The 23,683-nt window shown below is 39.5% G+C and overlaps 1 non-coding gene across 1 annotated transcript; it reads right to left on the bottom strand.

Moving 5' to 3' along the window:
* Positions 1-21,510: 21,510 nt before the first annotated feature.
* On the bottom strand, positions 21,511-21,638 carry LOC122302088. Its single transcript, XR_006240334.1, has one exon. It is a non-coding gene; the product is annotated as a U6atac minor spliceosomal RNA (small nuclear RNA).
* Positions 21,639-23,683: the final 2,045 nt, after the last annotated feature.

The raw sequence follows: 23,683 nt of genomic DNA, 5'->3' as shown, positions 1-23,683 counted from the left end.
TCCTCGACCATTGCTTGGTGTTTGAATAGTGACCCTCAAAGCGGGCCAACCGCTGATTCTTAATCTAAAAGCTAAGAATGTTGCCTGGAGATCTCCTCAAAGAGAAAAATGCCAAGAACTCTCGGGTGGTTGAGTTTGGGTATTCTTCCTTAGCAGACTCCAAGACCATACGGAACACGATGCAAGAACAAAGAAGAACCCGCCACGCATGAGAATGAAACTGCGTAGGGGCTAGCCGAGAAGATCAAGAATGTCACGTATTGGGCCAAAAAAAAGAAATCGCAAACTGTGGGTTAGGGCGCAGATAGGAAGGGCAACTTTTTCAGTGACCCTTGTTCATCAATGCAACCATGATGAGGGAGTTTTAGAAATATTGATTCTGGGATCCTGTAGGTGTTGCACAGATTTGCAAAGTCCCTGGCAGTGAGGGTGGAGTGCCACCCATAACCTTTGAAGGTTGGGATGTCTTTAGCAGAGGAAGAATTTGGGGAAGCAAAGGTTTGAGATGTGTTTCACTGGGCCACGATAGAGTGAAAAAGTAGAGGGAAAGAAAGAGAAAGTGGAGATTAGGGTTGTAGATAAAGAAGTCAAGATAGTGGGGTTTCAAGAATGTAAAAAAGATAGCAAGAAATCGGAAAGGAGATGAAAAATGAGTGAAATGCAACAAGAAATCAGGACGAAGATGGAAAAATGGGGGAAATGAAGAGTAAATGTGCTCAACATTACTTGACTAAAAGACGTGTCTGCAAGAGAACATGGCGACGGTTACTGGGTAACGTATGCATGTTTCTCAAAGTTTGAAATTCCCACCTCTTGGTAAGTGAAAACGACGAAGCAAAGCAATAAATGGGCTAGTGGGGTAGGCCATAGGTCTAAAACTCCTAGCGGGGTGTTCTAGAGTTTCAAACGTCATTGGTAAAGTAAATCAAGATATTTACGGATTCTGCATTGGTGAATTCCCCATGATTGCATGTGAGAGGAATTAGTGAAGTTAATATTGGTCTGGCCTAGATCAGATCCCAAGGCCCGTCATCCTTAAATGATAACTACTTAAATGAGTCATGTAGTCTAACACAAACCCTAGCTGCCGTGATTATTTGGGGGGGGGGGGGGGATAAACCCTCAGCTTATGAATATGAATGAAGTGGTGATTAGATAATCCTGATACGTTAGAGGTAAGCCTTCTAATGGCTAAGCATTGTACGTAATTGATATGTTTATTGCACTCATTCAATGTTCTCTACGCCTATGTATAATGACGACATATAACTCTCAAATCATCTGATTAAGCATTCTTGAATTATTATTCCTCACTTATTAATGACTTAGGCATCAGAGTTGTCACAAGCACACAGTGCTATCTACATAACGACTTGCAGGTTAACGATCATGATCGGTGGTGGGACACGTCCTTTACACACCATATATATTAGTTAACATTTTGACTACTCTACTGTTATTTAAAGTAAATAATGGTATTTAAAGTAAAGTAAAGTAAAGACATTTAAAATATAATTTTTACAATGCATTAGCAAGTCATTTAAAGTGTCAAATATGGACAACAACTATAGCCAGAAGTCATATGGCTAATGTTAAGCTAATCCAATATGCTCAGATTATTGTTGTTAATTAGTACTCCAAATTTCTTGTCTCTCTTCAGATGCTTTTGTGAGATCTATATACACATATTTTTGGTTAAGAGACAATATTTAATATTTAATATTTAGTTTTTTATTTTCAGAAATGATTATCATATCGTCCTAACTTTGGATATATATAATATCTACGATATTCAAACTAACTTGCTTAAAACTTCTCTCAGTAGCAATATTTTCAAGATCTCCCCTATTAAAGTTTCAAAAAAAGAAATTAACCAAAAAAAAAAAAAAAAAACCCTAAATCTAAAACAACACCACCCATCATTTCATATAAATTCTTGACTTTTTCTATCACAAGCATTAATGGATGGGGCTATATATGGGCCTCCGAGGATTGATTTCATTCGTGGGCTGACCAAAACTTGACGATTACATACATATCTACTTGATTTAAAATTAAAAGCTTGGATATTGAATAATTATTTGTAATAGTGTTTTAATATCTTTTACTTATTTCATTTAGAATAAGATTTATTCAATTTTCCATTTTCTTCTTTTATTTGTTTGGTAGTGAAAGAGAGCAAGATGTTATTGATTATGATTACATTACCATATTTATAAGAATTATCAACAAGCTGCTAGTTGATGTGTTGCTTAACCTTCTACAAGTGATGTACTCATTTGATTCTTCATTGGACATGGATGTTATAATCGTGATGGTTTTCATTCCAATATTATTCCTTTACATGGCTGTAGGGGAGGTGATAACCCATATTCCAAACACGAGCTACCGTCATGTCATTAGACCCATTATTTACATTTCTGGGATCCTAACTTATGCCTTACTACTATTGATCCTCTTTCCAACCTTTTGGTTGATCATTTTTCTTCCATGTTGTGCATTCCTATTCATAATATTCAAATGGGTATTATAGCACTCACGTCAACAGATTTTTGAGTTCCTTCGTGATGGAATATACATCTGATTACATAACACATTTCAACGGATCTTCAATCTATTTCATAGCGGAGAAGCAAACCCTTGAGCATTTAATGGAAACAAAAGGAGCATTGCTCCTGCATTAGCAATTTGAAACGTCTGATCAACACAAAGCATTTCCATAAATTGTTGTATGTGAAAGTGATGAATCACCTCTCCTTGACAAGCATCTTGAGTTTGTACCCATCCATTTCCATTGCCTAAGTGAAAAAGAAATCACCTTTGCTTGGACGTAGAAATGTTGTATTTCTCTTTTTAAATTGCTCAAATGAATATATTGTCTTTCTTATTGCTTGCTTGTCATGCCGCAGCATACATGCACATAATAAATTGGACTTGAAAAAAAAAAACAAGTATTTCTTATTACAACAAAGGTATAGAAGAAAAGGAAGTTGAGCATTATAATAAGGGAAATATTTTGTATAATAAGTCTCACGTGCTCCTTTAAAAAGGTGGCAAATTTGGAATTCATGTAAAAAATTTATTTTTAAATAGCGAATTCCATTTTTTAAAAATAATGCAAAAAACTTACATATTCTAAAATTACACCTAACATTAATCTTATGATAAAAAACAACTTCATTAGATGCACTCATTGGCGGTATATTATTGAAAATTAAGTATAAGGAAGGAACAAGATCACGTCGATAGTGGATGACAATCTCTACCTTAATTTGGCGCCGTAGATACATCAGAAAAAATGCCTAATAAAAGATGTAATCATGACCACTAAAAAAATATGGCCGTTTATAACGGTTGAGAAAGTATTTCACTATCAGAAAAAACGTGATAAAGAAACAATTATTGTAAAAAAATAACCAAATAGTAGGAAACAATACTAAGAAATTAAGATGACCATGCAGATATATAAATAAAGAGTCAATTTGAAATCTGAATATAATAATAGCCAATAATTAAAATAAAGAATGCAACTGTATAATATTTAATCAAAATTAATTCAGTTAAAAAAAGAGAGTATCTATAACGAGTATCATAGTCAATAGTCATTATGTCAAACATCGTGTCAAAGTCATCCAACCATGAAAGACTTGGATCATGTATCACACAATCCTGATAAAAAACAGATGAAGCATTCTTCATGATCTAGCTCCGTCACATCCTTAAAAGCATCGTGGTCTTCACCAAAGGTCCCACCATATTCCTACACAATCCTCGCGGTGATCATGGCTTGAGTGGTGAATAACTTTGGCAATTCCTTGCGGTATTGGTATAGTTCCTTCGAGAAAGCTTCATTTTCATATGAATCAACCATGTTTTCGAACATATAGTTTATACCATCTATCATTTCAACATTTTCTTCAAAATTTTCAGTACACATATAAGCTGGATAAGCAAAGGTTGCAGCTGCATGTCTTGGATGAATAATCTCCCTTCTTGAAGGCTTCCTTTTCATCTGAAATGTTTTGCTGCCTCTTGCTCCATCAAGCAACTTCACTCGATCACTTGACAATATTATACTAGAAAATGGAACGACTTGCTGTTTATCTAAAACTGATTTGAGCATAAAAAATGAATTCATAATCTTTTTTCGGTCTTTTCGTCCCTTTTCTAGATAACACATTGTAATGATGATAAGTAAAAAATATAAATTTCACAAGTTTGATTACAGAACCCTATTCCTCTTCCATTTAAGAAAAGAAGTTAATCAATCTTTTCAGCAGCACAATGACTTACGCAAATCTGAGGATGGTAATTCTTAATTCTCAAGACGTCACAGTCCATATCAATAAAAAAAAAAGCCACAATAATTACCTTGGGGGCCAAGTAACTCAATTGTAGAAGATATGAATTCTTGAATACCGTTTGATCTTGGCTCATATTTAAATGATTTCAAGCATGCCGCACCTCTTTGCGAATAAGCAAAGATATCCACACGTTGGAAAATATCTCTTTTGAAAACACTTGCATTGAATTAGACAAATTTAAATAAATTTGATGTTGAGCTACAGTGATTCGGCTCCTTTGGTCATATTTGACCAGTTACTATAGCTTGGCCATATATTTTTTTTCTATTCTTTTGTTAGCCACTACAACGGTGAGAAATCTCTTTCCTATAGTTTTTCTCCTTCCCCTTCCCTTCCCAATGAGACTTTATCTTTTCTCTCTGTTTCTCTCTTACATAGTTTCCTAGTTTTGCCCCTCGGTTCCCGTCTTCTGGAGATCTGACGCCAATTAATGGGTACACGTATTGGCTCAATTTGAGGTTTATTTTAACTTTGATTTTTTCTTTTTTTGCATTGACTGGATTAGTCGGTTTGACCTTGTGTTTGTGTGGAAAATTTGTGGTTTTTTTTTTTTTTTCCTGCAAGTGTCTCTATTTGTTAGGAGGCGGGACTTTCAGTTTATTCTATATTTTCGTATAGAATCCTTATATGGTTTTTGTTATAAATCTAGAAAATGGCATTCGGATCTCGCTATTTTTTCATGAGTTTTCTTGTATCTGTTTCTTCTTGTCTTCCATCCTTTTTTTGGCTTCACAAGTTTTTGGTAGAAGATATATTGATTTGGGAAGAGGTGATGCTGAGTTTTATATAATGTAGTGTATGTTGGCTAGGGTTTTTTTTGGTATTGGAAGCTTTTTTAGGGCTATAATATTATTAATTAACATATAATTAGTAGAATGGTAAAATATAATAAAATTAAATAAATTAAAAATTAAAAATTAAATTAAATTAATATTATATTATTATTATATAAATAATAATTAGATAATCCAATGTGGAAATTGGATGTGAATGGAATAAGCAAATACAAATTCATATCATATTAGTTAAAACTTGAGTTTAGCTTTGACTATTCCAATAAGAGTGCCCTCGTTTTTTATTATATAGAATTTTGATGGATAATCCAATATGTGATTAGATGTCAACAAGGATAGACAAAAGGGCAGAAGTGTGATTTAGGCAAATTTTAACTAATGGAATAGCCAAGCTGATCGCAGTGCTCTAAGAAGCCGGAAATCCATGGAGGAGAAATGGCTCGATAAAGCCCATGATGCGTCTCAGTTTGGAGTTGTAGTGGGTATACTACCATCTATAATAAGTTGATGCTTATGGCTTTGGAAATGTAAAGATCGAATGGAGGATAAATTGGAGATTGGAGTGTATATTTACGAGTTAAAAGCTTACTTGCAGATCAAATGTTGAAGTTGTTCTTATTTAAAAGAATAAGTAGCGTGAATACACACATATTTACAACAACTTGGCATGGCTCCTATTCCCATTAAACCCACAAATGTTATGGTTTTACAATGGCTAAGGCCAGCTTTGGGATGTGTCAAATTAGGTGATATTCAAATTTTGCTTGGGCAACCTAGTTGAGTATGATGGTGGAGGTGTGATTAGGAATGGAGCAGAAGATTTGGATAGTGAGATGAGATGAGATGATTTGTGAATAGTAGTGAAATTGTTTGAGTTGAGATATTTTTTGAGATTTTGGAAAATGAGAGACAAAAGGTTGAATAAAAATAATATAAAATTTAATATTTTTAGAATATAAATTTTTAATATTATTTTTGTTTTAGGATTTGAAAAAGTTGAATTGTTTTTTATATTTTGTTTAAAAGTTTGAAAAAGTTGTAATGATTAGATGAAAAAGTTAAAAATTTAAAATTGAAAAGTGTTTATATTTACGGTGTTTGTATATTGAGCTAAGATGGGATAAGATGAAATCATATGAGAGGCTTTTGTTATCTAAACCAGGCCTAAGATTTTGAACAAGATTGTGAAAGTTGAAGCTGATTCCAAAATAGTGGCAACTGGAGGAATGAACATGGGGAGGTTCACTGGAAAGTGAAGGATGGCTAATGGAATGGTGGTTTATATGTGCCTAGGCTAGGCCAGCCCTGCCTAGAAAAACCCAAGGAGAAGGGCCCGGGCTGCCAGGAAGTGCAGGAAGTGGTTTGTCCCTGTCTCCTATCCTGATGCATTAATAGGACCAGGATCCTGTCCCCCAGAGGATCAAACACATTAAATTCGTCTAAGAGTGGCCCGCACCGAGGTTGGACCTCAATACCTAACATAGGTAGCCACATGAAATGTCTTATTCTGTCGGCTTGGCAAGGAGATTGACGACCATGATTGGTGTGCTTCATGTGGAACAAGCACAAATAAAAGAAACGGGTAAGACTCATTCTCTCCGTCTTCAAAAATTAAACTCCCACGATAACTAATTTGGGCATCGGAGGCTACATGACCCCAACCATTCTTTCCTTCCTCCTTCTACAGACGTTAAACAGTGATCCTGAATGATGGTTACAAAACACGCCTCAATAGTTCACGCCGTCTGTGAGATCCATGTTTATTTGGTCTAAAGATGATACCTTGCTTTTTGTATATCAACCATTACATGCTCACACGCAAATGCTCGAAGAACATTCCTTGTCAGCAAGCATGGAAGGGAGAATGGCGAAATGGAGGAACAGGTTAAAAAGTTAATGTCTAACGCCAAAGCCCTCAGGTAGGAGAACAAAGCTTTGGGGGATAAAGAATGTGGAGTTCGAAGAAGGCACAAGCCCGAGCAATGCCAAATAGACCGAAGGGGAGTTGTAGACAGCTAGCGAAACTCTCCTTGAAGATGAGGAGCTAAGGTGAATGGGTAACAAGCTACGAGACCTCATGGACAAATATGAGGAGATGGCGAAAAAGATGAGGGGGTCCTCGTCTGTGGACCAGATGCTAAGCAGCATAGGCCGACCTTATAGCGTGGAAGTAATAACGGTTCCACTCCTGCACAAAATCAAGGCCCTCCAGATGGAGATGTATGATGGGTCAAAGGACCCGGTTAAGCATTCGGAGACTTTCAAGACCCACATGACGCTGCACGACTTCTCTTGGGAGATAACGTGTTGGGCATTCCCCCTCACTTTGAAGGGATCCACTTGAGCATGGTTTGGACCCTCCGATCTTGCAAGATCCACAACTTCGAGAGTTGGGTAGGCAGTTCCTAACCTAGTTCATGGCCAACTGGAAAATGAGGCAGCTGACAGCTTACCTCCATACTGTGAAGCAAAAGGAAGAGGAGAGTCTGAAGGCGTACATGTACCACTTTAACAAGGAGCGACTGGCCAACAAAAATCAGGACGAGAAAATCCTGCTTGCAGCGCTCCTAGGAGGTATTTGGCCCCTTAGTGCAATCATGTTTGAGATCGCGATGAGGACCCTAGTGACTTTGAAGCAATTCTTGCACCAGGTAGACGACTTTTTTAACACCTAAGACAACCTTTAGGCCTTGACTATGCCTTGTATGGCAACCCTGATTGAGCAGCTGGAGCCCCCCAAAAGGCCACTGGGGCAAAGGCCCCTGACAAGGAGACCTAGGCAAGACGGGAATAGGAAGACCAGAAAGGTGACTACAAAAGCTCCACGAGGAGAGCGCAGACAAACATGAACGTGCAAGCGAGGAAGGATGAGCGGTCAAGGGAAGGATTCAACTGTAACATGGGGGGGACTCGCCCGTATTGTGCCTACCATGATGAGAAAGACCATTGAATGAAGGATTGCCAATTGTTGAGGCGGAAGGTCATGGACGAAATCCACAATGATGTCTAGCGAGAGGTCCAGGGAAAAGCCCAAAGATGCCCAAACATCCATTGCCTATCACCCCAAGGCAGGTGAGACCTAGGCAAGACGGGAATAGGAAGACCAGAAAGGTGACTACAGAAGCTCCACGAGGAGAGTGCAGACAAACATGAACGTGCAAGTGAGGAAGGATGAGCAGTCAAGGGAAGGGGTCAACAGTAACATGGGGACTCGCCTGTATTGTGCCTACCATAATGAGGAAGACCATTGAATGAAGGATTGCCAATTGTTGAGGCGGAAGGTCATGGACAAAATCCGCGATGATGTCTGGCGAAAGGTCCAGGGAGAAGCCCAAAGATGCCCAAACATCCATTGCCTATCACCCCAAGGCAGGCGAGCCAAGACAGACAAGAGCCAATGAGGAAGGAAGCGAGAGCCTAAGAAGGAAGCCCATGAGGAGAACGAAAGCGAGGCCGTTGGAGCCGAACAACAAAAATGAAACCTTGGGAGAAATCCACACAATTTCCTGGGGACATATAGGTGGAGGAAGTTTTTAGTGTTGGAAGAATCCCAGACCAAGAAGACCCCCTCTATAACCTTCAATGACGCACACCACGAAGAGGTCATCTATCCCCACGAATTAGTGGTGACTATACTGGTGGCCAACTACACAACTCGGAGGATATTGGTTGACAAAGACAACTTGACCGACATCCTCTTCTGGGAGGCCTTCACCTTGACGGGAATCAACCAAGACAGGTTGCACTCCTTCCACACCACGCTGAGGGGGTTCTCTGATGAGGTTATGCAGCTCGTGCCAACCATAACGCTCCTCGTCATTGTGGGGGAGAGCAGACTCCCGTCGAAGACGATGAAGGACTTCTTTGTAGTCAAGGCCCACTCCTTATATAACATCATAATTAGACAGCCGACCCTAAATAACCTGAAGTTGGTAACCTGAATCTACCACTTGAAGATGAAATTCCCGATAAAAGATGGTGTTGGGGTCGTGTGTGGTGAACAAATCTTGGCAAGGGAATGCTACATGCAGATTTCTCGGGGGAAAGGGCGAGTCGAACTTGGGACCAATTATCAAACCAGTGGGGGACCTCCCTAACACCGCCCAAACATTTTCCCTTGCTCCATCAATACCGTATGTTTACATTAATTTCCCCTTTATATGAAAATGAACTTGGTGTAAAGAATTACTAATACCAAAGGAGAAGTTTCTGAGCCCTTTTGTGCCTCACGACTCGCACACAACTAATAATGCACATGTGCCCAGAGCGGTCGATCCTGATCCTGTCTGGTCCTTAAGGTCGATGCTCGCACTCCCTCCTTGAAGACCGAAGAAGGGAACACCTCTCTTAAGTGTCACACTCCCCATCACCTTCCAGAGCAGTCGATCTTAATCCTGCCTGGTCTTTAAGGTTGATGCCCCGCGATCATGCCTTGGCGATTGAAGGGGAGGACACCTTTCCCAAGTATCCCACTCCCCCCTCACCCTTCAGAGAGGTTGATCCTGATCACTCCTAGCCCTTAAGGCCGATGCCCCGTGCTCATGGCTCAGTGATCGAAAGAAGGGAACACCTCTCCCAAGTGGCTCACTCCCCATCACCATCTAGAGCGGTCGATCCTGATCCTCTTGGTCCTTCAAGCTGTTGCCTCATCGACCGAAGGAAGGAACACCTTTCCCAAGTGCCCCACTCTCCCTTTGCCCTTCAGAGCTGTCGATCCTGATCCCCTTAGCCCTTAAGGTTAATGCCTCGCATTGGCATCTCAGCGACTGAAGGGGGGAAGACCTCTCCCATGTGTTCCAGTCCCCTATTTCCATCCATAGCGATTGATCCAAATGCCGCCATGTTCTTAAGGCTGATGCCTCATGCTTGCGCCTCGGTGACAGAAGGGGGGAACACCTTCTCAAGTGTCCCACTCTCCCCTCGTCCTCCAAAGCGGTCAATCCAGATCCTGCCTAGTCCTCTAGGCCGATGCATCGCGCTCGTGCATCAACGACCAAAGGAGGGAACATCTCTCTTAAGTGCCCCATTGTGACAACCCCTCTCTAGAGATGGAATGAGCTACTACATTTTGTCCTTTTTTTTTATACGTAAATAATATATTAACAATTTACAAAATGGACTTTCTCATTTTTCTTTTATAACTTCAAAACTCAAAATAACATGTTTATCAAAATATAAGACTGTCTTATTAATTACATATTAAAAACCATAACTACTTTCATTGTAGGAACATCTACCCAGTTTACAAAATGGTTTCTTTCTCAAAATACAGTCCAAACAATTTCACAAAATCAACCAAAAACTAAACTTCATTCAGAGATCCGATCCAAGGCTACTACTAAGCATCTGCCTCTCATTTCTAAGTACTGTCTTGCTCTACAGCTTCATCTTGTTGGCTGGGACCCCGTCTCAGTCTCCCTTGTGGGGGGGTGTTGTGGCCCGATGAATCCCTTGACGAAGACGAAGAAACTTCCTTGTTGAGCATGATGGGGTTGCTATGAGAAAGACCTTTGGGGTATGTGACATTCATGGGAGGAGAGAGCAGGCCTCCCCTCAAGGCCTGATAGTACTATCGGGATCTCCGAGCCAAATCGCTTGCTAGCCCTTGAGAGGTTGGGCACCTCTAGACACTTAGCATGGGTAGCTTCAGTGGCCTCAAGGAAGGCACCCTACAGTGCCTTGTTGTTAGAGTTCCAAGAATAGGCCCCAGGGCAACTGGATGGAGGGAAAGAGACGTTCCGATTAGAGGATGATGTGGAGGGTGACCTTGAGGAGGACACGCCAGAAAGACTCGGCCCACTGCCCGTCCCCGCCAGGTTCACGAACGAGGAGGCTTCCTCTATGTGGGTTCTCTTCACCGTTGTTAAGGAGGTGCCCTCCAAAGGGTGCTTGCGAGGTAGGGAGCGCTCTCAGGAATTCTCGACCCCTTAGGTGTGATTGATTGGGCATTACCAAGTACCAAGCTATGTTTTCCAAAGACAAAAGGATGTCAGTCCAAACCTCCTTCTCATGTTCCCAAACCCATGTGTACACTAGCTGAATGCGAGCCCTCTCCTAGTCGTACAAGTTATACTCGATCCTTTTCTCATTGGGAAAAATACCCCAATCGGAGTTGCCCACTAAGTCAACAGTAGCGCGGCCAATCTTAGGAAGTTCTAGAACCACTGACTCTGAGATCGAGTACGTTTCCTGCAGGGCACCAAGAGCTGTGGCACTGAGGGTCAAAGCCCAAGAAGACCCATCGAAGGAGAGAGGCCTATCCTGAGAGACATTTCTTAGAGCCATGGGAGATACTTAGGAAGAAGGAAGCACATAGTGGGTAGCGAAGCAAGAGGAAGAAGAAGTTACCAAAGGGAGTACGCAAATTTCAAGCAGCTGTTGCGATGGGAACTAGAGAGAGGAGTATATAGGAAAAGGGCGACGATTGGAAACCCAAGTTGGAAGGGTGATGGGACACGATGAGGCGACAATTGTGCACATTCCCAAGGTAGGAAGACGTAAAGATGTGTGGGTAAATTATAGACGGGAAAGATTTAAATTTCCTCTTCGCCGGCGTGTATGGAATATGCAGGATAACTGGAATGCTAATTTATGTGTGCCTGGGTTAGGCCTGCCTTGCCTAGAAAATCCCACGGGCTACAAGGGGAATGAGCTAAAAGGACCCAGGGAAAAGGGCCCGTAGCCAGAAATTTGGGTAGCTGCTTGCCCCTGTCTCGATTCATTAATGGGACCAGGATCATGTCCCCCAGAGGATCAGATGCGTTAAATGCATTTGAGAGTGGCCTCTCTCAAGGTCGGACCCTAGTACCTGGCACGAGTGGCCTCATTAAATGACATGTCCGTCGGCTCGGCAAGGAGATTGATGGCCATGATGGGTGAGTTTCACAAGGAATGGGGCACATATAAAAGGTAGGTCCATGACACGAACAGGTAAGATTGTCTTCAGAAATTAAGCTCCCACGATAACTAATTTGGGCATCAAAGGCCACATGACGCCAACCACCCTTCCTTCCTCCTTTTGCCTGTGTTAAACAGTGATCTTGGTGATTGCTACAAAACACGCCTCAATAGATGGAATAGGATTTGGTTGCTACCAAGGGACCTAGCATCGTCATTGCATCATCTTTATAGGGAGGTTAACCAAGTGGCTAATGCACTCACAAAAAAGGGTGCCACAGGTGACCATGAAGAATTTGTTACAACACCAAAGGAATGTAGGGGTACTTTCCATATTGATAAACTAGGATTCACAGTTTTACTTTGTAAATGATATGGTTTATGATTGATTTTTATTTTTGGTTTGTAAGTAGGTCGATTGTTTTTACTCCTTGGTTTTGGATTTCCATAATGTAACTCCAAGGTGTTGGAATGTAGTTATAATCTCCCTCTACTGAAGCATTTCCTTAATAAAATTGGAGTACCGCCCTCTAGAAAAGAGAGAGACTACCTACGTGAGAGGGAAAACCGATCAAAAGGGACTATAGATCATAAAGGGAAGAAAGTCCTAAAGGATGAGGGAATCACTTTATGTAGCCTTAGATTTCTTTTTCTTTATTACTTATTAGTCACATAGTCTGGTAGCAATGGGTTGGGAGGATTAAAGATTTCACTTTGGCATTCTTTCAAAACATCCAAACATGATAGATTCCTTGTATCATACTCTCCATTTCATTAATTTCATTTACAATCTTTTATATTACATCTCGATCTATTCTTCTATAAACTTTCAAATGGAGAGTTAAAAGAATCCTAATTTTGTCACGCTTCAATAATTATTTGACTCCAAATTTTATTTCTAAACATTGACCTAACCCAACCAAAGCCAATACTATACCAAATTATAATGTAAAAAGTGGCACATGAAAAGTAAACAATGCTACAATATCCTCATAGGGTTGGTGAAGTGCGGCTTCCACTAGAGCTTTTTGCAAAAAGACTCTCTCTCTCTCTAAAGTGCTTAAAAGTAGGAAGAGTAAGTGGTAATCAAACCGCATTTGAAATGGAAACAATGTATATCTCTCACATGAAGGCTCTCAAATTCTGTTGCCTTCTTGCCCTGCACCTCCTCCATCTCATCGACGGTGTAGCTTCACCGGAGAGCGTCTATGCTTACACACCATGCAATGGTTTGATTGCGGAGTACAACAAAGTAGAAGATCATGAGCTATTGATGGAGTTAGAGACAAGTCGAAGGTTTCTTGCAGAACAGAAAATGATATCATATGGGGTTCTGAACCCTAACCAGCCGGCCTACAATGGCGGAGGTAGAGGTCAAGCGTATAGTAAAAATGTAGGCTGTCTACCTCCCCCATCTGATCCTCCTAGTAGAGGTTGCTCTAAATATTATCATTGTAGGCTTGGCTCCTGATTGAAACCTCATTGATTGTTGGCTCTATGACACTATCATCGTACGTTAATAATTGTTGGAACCAATTTTTAAATCTCTATTATTTGTAAATAAATTATTTATTGTGAAACCCTTTACTATTTAGGTAAAAAGTTACAACACAAATATTTATTTATTTATTTATTTATTTTATCCTAGCCAATATTGTTAGTAGTGTTTTTCAAGTGTCAATGAGTGAAATTATAAATATATTTTTTCTTTAATTTAAGACTGTGTAGTTGGCAACCCCTCCTTTTGGCTTTGTTAAACTAAATGTTGATGGAACTTCGTTTTCAAATCAACAAAAGGCAAGGGTGGGAGCAATTCTAAGAGACCAAAAGGTTGCTATTCTGCTTGCTGTTAGTAAAAAAGAATAAGATGTTGCAGATCCTAAGGCAATGGAGCTTCTTGCAATGCTCAGAGGACTACAATTATGCTTGCAACGTGGTATTATTTAACTTATTTTGGAGAGTGACTATTTGATGATGATCAAGACTATTCAAGATGAAACATCAGCATCTTTTTCAATTTTATTTCATCTGCTGCAGTACATTAAGAGTTTAATGAGAAGGTTTAATTCATGCATTGTCCAACATGTCCATAGATTAGGTAATGAGGCTGCTCATGGGTTGGTTCGTTATGCGGCATGTAAATGATATAGTCATGTGGGAGGATGTTACTCCTATGCCTCTCTCCCAAGTTGTTTGGGTGGATAAAAATTCATTGTAATTCTCAGTTTGATAATGAATTTTTCCTACCAAAAAAAAAAAAAAAAGACAGACCATGCAGTGATTTTTTCCACTTCTTGGTTTCAAACACCAAACTATATAAACTATTGCTAGAAGTTACTCTTCTTTTATTTTTTAGGTTAGATCTTAGTAAGGGATACATTGCAACTTCTATTCCAAAAACATAGGACTACATAACTTTAATAACTTGTTGGTTATATGGCAAAAGAAGGGATAGTTTGAGAGAATAAATTTATGTTTTCACCTTAAATTTGCAATCCATGTATATCAGTGAAGTGATGTATTCTAATGGTGACATAATGTTAACAGACGTAGCCATGGATTGGCATGTATTTCAAAAAGAATAATAGTATTAAATTATTGGAGACTACATGTTATATCTACCTTGAGAGCCAATCATTTGATGCCACATCATAGAATACTAAGAAGAAGATGGTAAAATGGATGATAAATAGAATTTTTCTTTCAAAAACCTTGCCTTGAACGTCAATTTAAAAAAATAAAATAAAATTGCAGACTAGCAAATAGACGTTCTCATTTATGCAATTGGGGCATATCACATCATATCAATAATATAATATATAATAGAGAAATTGTAATGCACACGAAGATTTAAAACATAATAATAGAGAAACACCAGCTTACTAGACTGACATTAATGATAACAGTAATAACAATTTAATAAAAACAAAAACCCAACTATTAAAAATTAGAAAAGCCTATGCGTTCATATATGCAGGCTCGGGAAAGAAATATACAAAACTTGTCAAATGCTAGTTGGACAATGATTGATTCCAGCCACAACTCAAAATCCAGATCTACATAAACGAAAGCTTCCATACCTCTCGAACATTGGACGAACCATCTGCGACTTCGGCAACCAGGCTAGCTGCCATAATACCTGAAGAGAGGAAAAAGGGGATCATTTAACAGGTATGCTGTACCATGTGAGTACATTTCACCAAAATTCAACCATGAAAAGAACCACACGTCAAGCATGGATGCATAACTCCTGAACTATATCTTCTTGAAATTAGATATAGTGTGTATATGGGAATATTAACTATGGATCTATGAGTTCAAAGCTGCAAGGTACATGACCAACATAAAGACTATATAATAAACAAATTGTCCGAGTCTTCATGCTCTTGGGCTGTATAGGTTTTTTGTCCAAGAAATCAATTTTTAATAAAGTAATTGAAAGTGTACAAGACCTATCACTAAGGCAAAGCCTGGTCATGCATTACAGTGGCATGCTGTAAATGTTTTTGCTTCCCTTACCATCGACACGTAGGAGCCTAAGGTAAGGGAGGGAAACGAATGTGAAAATTTTATGTCATATTTCCTTCAGAATTTTCTGTGAAAAAACTTTAAGCAGATCTGACTCACCATCTTTCTCCACCAGAGACAGGAACCGCCGTGTTCCCCCACCCACTCCAAAATAATACTTCTTTGCCGCCATATAAACAACTCCATGGGGACAGCTTGTGCACTGTGAATTACAAGCTTTTAGAGCTCAAGTAACTCCTTAATTTCAAAATGCCAAAAATAGGTAGTCTATGACTCCATAAAACGATACCTTCTTTATAAGTTCATAAAGGCTTCGGAGAGTGGAGTTTGAGTAAACTGTCTCTGCCATTAAGATAATATCATAACCAGCAATTTGACCATGACCTGAGCTATGGTTTAGATCCTTCTCGTTGTCTTGTACATGGGGAAGAAGTTTATGGATTTCACTCCAGTCACCAGCAAAGAAACGAAGCTCACCACCATAATTGCTCAAGTTTGCTACTGAGGGTTGATTCTTTTCCAAAAGATTTGCATTTACATTGGGAATGGTTAGAAAACGTATGACCTCAGCATTGAAGTCCTGAAAATGTACAACAGCTGCACCCTGATACGGAAAGCAGAGAAGCTTAAGAGACCTGTGTGTGGGTATTTTATAATATCTTATATCACAAGTGATGAAGCAAAAAATCACCTCAAGGCATGCAAAGACCCCTGGAAGTCCATGACCACATCCAAGCTGAAAATGTTAGAGGAAGCTCAGTGAAAGTGTAGCAAGGAAGGAGAGGGAAGAGATAACAGACATCCGGCTCAATATTCACCATATTCTCAAAACAGGTTAACAGTACAGATTTATTGACATGATTTTAGCGATGTATATAAACTACTGCAAATAAACTATCCCTAAGGGTTAAACAAAGTTTACAAAAATTCAAATATTGAATCATGGCACGCCTAAATCTGACATTCAAATTTAAGCTTCATCAAACTATTAAATCCACTATATTGTGAGATGATCAAAAGCAAGTTATTATCATTGGAAAATTTAGAACAACTTAAGAACAATCTACATAAAGGATATCATGTAAACAATATGAGCAGATATATAAAGTACTGAGGGGGTGTATAAGAACCATGCTTAGCTATGCCAAAAGTGCAAAGCAATAGAGGAAAAGCACTTACCCTGAAGCAAAGCCATACTAATAGAACATAACTAAAGCACGATGAGTGCACTTTTGGAAAAGCGCCAGGTGCTAAAAAGCATGCTTTTTGATGGTATATTAAAATTATATATAGTTGCACCTCTCTCAAAAGTATTCTAGAGATAAACCTCTGCCATGATCTTTAAATCACCCCCATTGGAGAGTGTTAATGGGCTTAAGAGAGCGAATATTGCTCTCTTTCATGGTTCTAATCTGAGAAGCTTCCTCAGGATAGAGGCACATCAATTGATTTTCCTCTCCCTCATACTTTTCTCCTTCCTCAACTGTGAGTGGAGGAAAAGGTGGGACTCTTCAAACCAAGGTCGAGTACAATAGATAGCTCTCCTATGGAGTCTCTGTAGAAAGGAGCACTGTTTTGTACAAAATAGATCCAGTTCAACAATTTCAGCGGCGGAATCTCTCTTTCCTTTCTCATTGGATCTATGGATTTCCTTGTTTTGAAAAGCATATCCCTTTTGTGCGGATTCATGTGTCATTTGTTAGACCTTATGCGTGATTCTGATTACCGTACTAAGGAGTTTGGAGGAAAGGGAGGTGAGCGCTCCTCTTTCGATGGAGGACTCTTGCAGGAAATTAGCCATCACTTTGGACCTGGAGAAGATGCTTCTTATGAAGGAAATTTTGTGGAGGCAAAAGTCACGAGCCCTTTGGCTAGAGGAAGGGGGCAAAAGTACTATCGAGCTGCTTCAGGTTGAGGGACAGGTTTACTTGGATTATGATGCTGTTAAGAACCACATTGTCAATATTTACAAGGACCTTGCTGAAAAATCTCCTTGGAGACCCAAACTCGATGGTATGCCTTTCGAGACTATTGATCAGTTAAGCTCTACGTGGTTGGATAGGATAGACCTTTTGAAGCGGAGGAGGTTCTTTGGGTGATTCATGGGATGGCCAAGGATAAAGCCCCAGGTTCATATGGTTTTTGACAGCTTTTTATCACAATTGCTGGGATGTAGTAGGGGAGCGATATTTTTTTTTTTTTATAATTAATAAGAGTTTTATTATCATAAATAGGCATAGCCCAAGTACACAAGAAGTATACAAGAGGAGATGCCTACATAAAGCCACTAAAAAGATAGAAAAACTACAACACATCATCACCATTCATTACATTAGCCTTAGCCCAAAGACACAGTTTTAAAGAAAAATTCCCTAATTTCATCCAACAATCGTTCTGTCTTCAAAACATCTCCCGTTCCTTTCTAGCTGTAGACACCACATCAAGCACGAAGGAATCATTTTCCAAATGGCTGCAAAAGGTAGACTCCGCCCAGCAAACCTCCAACAAGCTAGTAAATTCACCAGATGCTTTGGCATCAACCAAGAAATACCCATCCTTCCAAAAATGGCACTACACAAATTTTTAGCCACCTCACAATGGAGAAACAAGTGATTAACTGATTCGCCATCTTTCTTGCACATAGAACACCATTCAACAACACAAAGACCATGCTTTCTTAGATTTGCAATGGTCAGAATTTTATCATGAGCCACCAGCCAACAGAAGAAAGCTACCTTATTCTGCACTTTAACTGTCCAAATACTTTTCCAGGGGGTAATTACATACACCTTGGCGGGTTAAAGCATTATAAAAGGAGTGAACTGAGAAGCTGAAATTTCTTTCATGAATCCACAACAATCTGTCTACACTTCGTTGGACAATTTTCAACTCATATAATCTGCTGAAAAATCTGAAATTACATTAACTTCCCAATCATTTACATTTCTCACGAAGTCAATTAACTTCCCAATCATTTACATTTCTCACGAAGTCAACAGTCCATTGAATGCTATTATTCAAAACAGAGAATGAATCAAGCAGAGTTGCATCTTGCTGCCTTGCAAACTGAAAAAGTGAAGGAAATTCATCCTTGAGAGTTAACTGTCCACACCAATTATCATGCCAAAAGTGAATTCTTGATCCATCCACCACCTTAAATTTGACATGTTTAACAAACTCCCCCCACCCCATTCAAATGGACTTCCATAATCCCATCCCATAAGCTCCTTTCATTTCATTTGAACACCAACTACCCCACATAGCCCCATATTTAACATCTATCACATTTTTCCATAATGCATCTCTTTCTAAATGATATCTCCATAACCATTTCCCACAAAGAGCTTTATTGAAAAGCCTCAAGTTACGCACACCCAAACCACCATTAGAAATCAGTTGACACACCTTATCCCAACTCATAAAATGAAATTTATTTTCCTCCCCTTTACCTCCCCACAAGAAAGTCCTATAGATCTTTTCAATTTTCATAGAAACCCCAACCGGTAGAGAAAAGAGAAAGGAAATATGTTGGAAGATTGGACAGCATACTCTTGATTAAAGTGATTCTATCCCCTTTAGACAAATATAATTTTTTCCAGCTGGCTAACTTCCTCTCAATCTTCTCAATCACTCCTTCCCAAATTGAAACAGATTTATGCGAGGCACCCAAGGGAAGACCAAGATACGTCATAGGAAGCGACAATATTTTACACCCCAAAATATTAGCCAGATCTGAAATATTTGACACTGAGCCCACCAGAACTATTTCAGACTTGGTTAAGTTAATTCTCAATCCTGACACAGCTTCAAAACATAGCAGAAGAGCTCTCAAGGACCGAAGTTGTTCTTGATTGGCTTCACTGAAAATTAATGTGTCATCGGCGAAAAGTAGATGAGAAACAATCACACTACTCCGAGAATCACAGCTCACTTCAAAACCTAACAAAAAACTACCTCCCACCGCCGCTTCAATCATTCTACTCAATGCATCCATGACAAGAATAAAGAGGAAATGAGATATCGGATCTTCTTATCTCAAACCACGTGAACTATTGAAGAAACCAACCGGGTTACTATTCACCAAAATGGAGAATCTTGGAGTAGAAATACAATGCTTAATCCATGTACACCACCTCTCACCAAAACCATATTGACCAAGCAAATGCAAAAGAAACTCCCAGCAAACATGATCAAACGCCTTTTCCATATCCAATTTAACCAAAACTCTAGATTCACCCAAGTTATTTCTGCGGTCCAAACATTCATTAGCTGTTAAAACTGAATATAATATTTGTCTTCCTCTCACAAAAGCATTTTGTGACTTTAATATAATTCTTCCCATTACTGCACTCATCCGATTGGCCAGTACCTTATAAATTATCTTATAAACCCGGTTAACCAAACTAATTGGCCTGAAATCCTGCATAGTTGCTGCCCCCACCTTTTTAGGAATCAAAGCTATAAGAGTAGCATTGATACTTTTCTCGAATTTCATCAAAGCATGAAATTCCAGAAATACCTTCATAATGTCTTCTTTCACAATGTCCCAACATGCTTGAAAAAAAGCCATAAAAAACCCGTCCGAACCTGGAGCCTTGTCTTTAGCCATTCCTTTGACAACATCAAGCACTTCTTCTTATTCAAAAACTTTCTCCATCCATGCTGCACTGTGTTGATCAATTGCATCAAAAGACAAACCATCTAGCTTTAGTCTCCACGAATATTCTTCCTTGAACAGCTTCTCATAAAAATTGACAGCATGTTCCTTGATGGCCTCTTGATCAGAAAGGATGTTTTCGCCATCTTGAATAACTTCTATAGCATTGTTCCTCCTGTGAGAGTTTGCCATTTGATGAAAAAAATTTGTGCACTTATCACCTTCTTTCAACCATTGAACCCTAGATTTTTGCCTCCATTAATGTGATCTTTTCCAATTCAGCAACTACCCCTTGTTTTTTTTTTTTTTTGATAAGTAATAATATTTAGAGTGGTGCTACAAGCGGTTGAGTAGCACCGCTCGTTTATACCGTCAGTTAGTTTTTGCTTTTGTTTCTGTTTTCTTTTTTTTTTTTTTTCACATTTTTTAATATATTTAAATATTTTTAAAAAATAAAAAATACACCAATACACTGAAAATCAGTTCCTTAATCACTAAGTTAAAAAAAATAAAAATAAAAATTTGACCAGCGGTACATTGTAGCAGTCAACTAGAGGGGGCATACAAGCTTTTCTCTAATCTTTATTGAATAGAAAGAAACTAGGCAATGCCCAAGTACGCATGAAGTATACAAAGTGAGACACCTAATTACATTCTAGTGAGCTGAAAAGAAGATAAAAAAACTCATGAACATTCCCACCCTTCAATACAATAGCAGAAAACCATTGGAAAAGAGAGAATACAAAAAAATTCCAGATATCCCCCACTACCCGCTCCTTGTTAAAACACCTATCATTCCTTTCCGGCCATAGGCACCACATTAAGCACAATGGTATCATCCGCCACACTGCTGCCAGTTGAGCGCAATTGTGAGACCTATTCCAGCATGCAAGTAGATCCACCACACACTTAGGCATTACCCAACTCAGCCCGGCTCTACTGAGGATACCAGCCCATAACTGCCCAGCCACCTCACATTGTAAAAGCAAATGATCTATCGATTCTCCACTCTTTTTACACATGTAGCACCACTCCATGACAATCATACCTCACTTTCTAAGATTATCAACCGTTAAAATCTTCCCATGTGCAGCTGTCCAGGTAAAGAAAGCGACTTTAGACGGTACTAACACCTTATACTCTTCCACGGAAACGAAATAGGCTGTTGGATTGTCAAAACCATGTAAGAAGATTTAACAGTGAACTTTTTGCTCCCCGTGTGAGTCCACAACATACGGTCACCCCCATTTACACCTAGCTTTGCTGAAATTTAAAAATTGGGTATAAGATCCACCATAGGTGGAGAGCCTTAACCGTATGTGTGGTAATAGGTAAGCCCGAAGGCTGTTCCCGTCCATGTCAGGGGAGATAACAACCATCTCTCCTTTCTATGAACACAAGACATGTTAGTTTTTTCCCATCCAAATCCTCACCTGTTGCATCGCCCGACATCTCCCTTACCTCCAAACATTGCACAGCTGTTGAAGCAGAAACTTACTTTTCTTTTCAACATTCCCAAACTCCTCAGCGTTCCATTTTTTCAGATCTTGTTTAAGTGCTTTAAATTTGCTAGCCAATACAAAACTTGGGATACCAAAGAATGAATATGAAGACCACCATTGCCTCACCCTTTCTACAAAACTCTCATCCTCTAGCTACATGTTTTCAAATTTAAAGTATCTACGGCCTCCATTAGAGGGGGGGCAATATTACGCAGGTTTTTCAGGAGCTATACACCTTTGGTAAATTCGAAAAAAAGCATTAATGCATCTTTTATTGCTCTTATCCCTAAGAAAGTTGGGGCTATGGAAGTGAAAGACTTTCGGCCTATTAGCCTCATAAATGGGGTATATAAGATAATCTCAAAGGTGCTTGCCAATCACATGAGTATAGTTATGAGTAGTATTATTTCAAAATCTCAAAATGTGTTTGTGAAGGGGAGACAAATTTCGGATTCGATATTGATAGCCAACGAATGCTTAGATTGTAGAATCAAGGAGGGCATACCTGGGCTCACAAGCTAGGCATGGAAAAGGCTTGTGATCATGTTAATTGGGTGTTTTAGTGCTATTTAATTGGGAGGTGTCATTTTGGGGATCGATGGATTTCATGGATTAGGCATTGTATAACTACAGTTCACTATTCGGTCTTGGTGAATGGAGCACCGGAAAGATTCTTTAACAGCTCTACGGGACTAAGACAAGGGGACCCTCTCTCCCCTTCGCTATGTCATTGTTATGGAAGCATTGAGTATTATGTTGAGAGTGGAGATGAATGGAGGCTTTCTTGCTGGATTTTCAGTGGGAGGTGTTACTATATCTCACCTTCTCTTTGCTGATGACACACTACTGCTTTGTGAGCCGCACGACGATTATAGGCAGTACTTGAGGGCGGTATTACTTTACTTTGAAGCGGTTTCAGGCCTGAAGGTAAATCTCTCAAAGTCTGAAATGGTCCACGTGGGTGGTGTGCACAATATTCAGGACTTGGCGAATATCTTGGGCTGTAAGGTTGCTTTGCTGCCTTTGAAATACCTCAGTCATCCGTTGGGGGCTGCTTTCAAGACAAAATCTATTTGCGATGGTGTGTTAGAAACGGATATACTGTTAGAAACAGATATACTTGTCCAAGGGTGGTCGATTAACTCTTACCAAGAGCACTCTATCTAACCTCCCTACCTATTTTTTAGCCCTTTTTTCCATTACCTATAAGTGTGGCTTCTCGTATTGAGAAAACTTTTTGCAACTTTCTTTGGGGAGGCATTGGGGAGCAAACTAAGTTCCATCTTGCTGGTTGGGATAAAGTTTGCTCACCAATTCCATGTGGTGGGTTGGGGGCGCGTAATGTGAGGGTTTTCAATAAAGCACTTTTGGGGAAATGGTTGTCGAGATACCATAGGGAAGGGGAGGGTTTATGGAGAGAAGTCATAGATGCTACGTATGGGAGTATGCTGGGGGCTTGGTGTTCTAAGGAAGTTAGAGAGACACATGGCGTGGGAATGTGGAAAAACATTAGAGCTGGATGGGGAAGATTCTCCAAGTTTTTCAGATTTGCAATTGGAAGAGGTAATAGAGTTTATTTTTTGCATGATGTTTGGTGTGGTGAAAGGCTCTAAAGCAGGTGTTTCCCATGCTCTACCAAATTTCTTATGACAAAGAGGCTGTCGTGGCTGACTTAGTGGTACATCTAATGGTGCTGTCCATTGGAATGTAAGTTTCTCGAAAGCGGTTCAAGATTGGGAGTTGGATATGCTTGCTGATTTCTTTGACTCGTTATATGCAAATATCGATCAGCAATGAGATGGAGGATAGGATGATTTGGTATTTGAGTGGAAATAACAAACTCTCGGTGCGCTCCTTCTATAAGGTCCTCTTGGGTGTATCTAATGATCATAGTTTTCCTTGGAAGGCTATATGGCAATGCAAAGTACCTTCTAAGATTTC

Source organism: Carya illinoinensis, chromosome 2 (assembly GCF_018687715.1).
Source record: "Carya illinoinensis cultivar Pawnee chromosome 2, C.illinoinensisPawnee_v1, whole genome shotgun sequence".
In the NCBI taxonomy this organism is placed as follows: Eukaryota; Viridiplantae; Streptophyta; class Magnoliopsida; order Fagales; family Juglandaceae; genus Carya; species Carya illinoinensis.
Note: the sequence above shows the minus strand (reverse complement) of the source record. Positions and strands in the feature narration are given on the sequence as shown.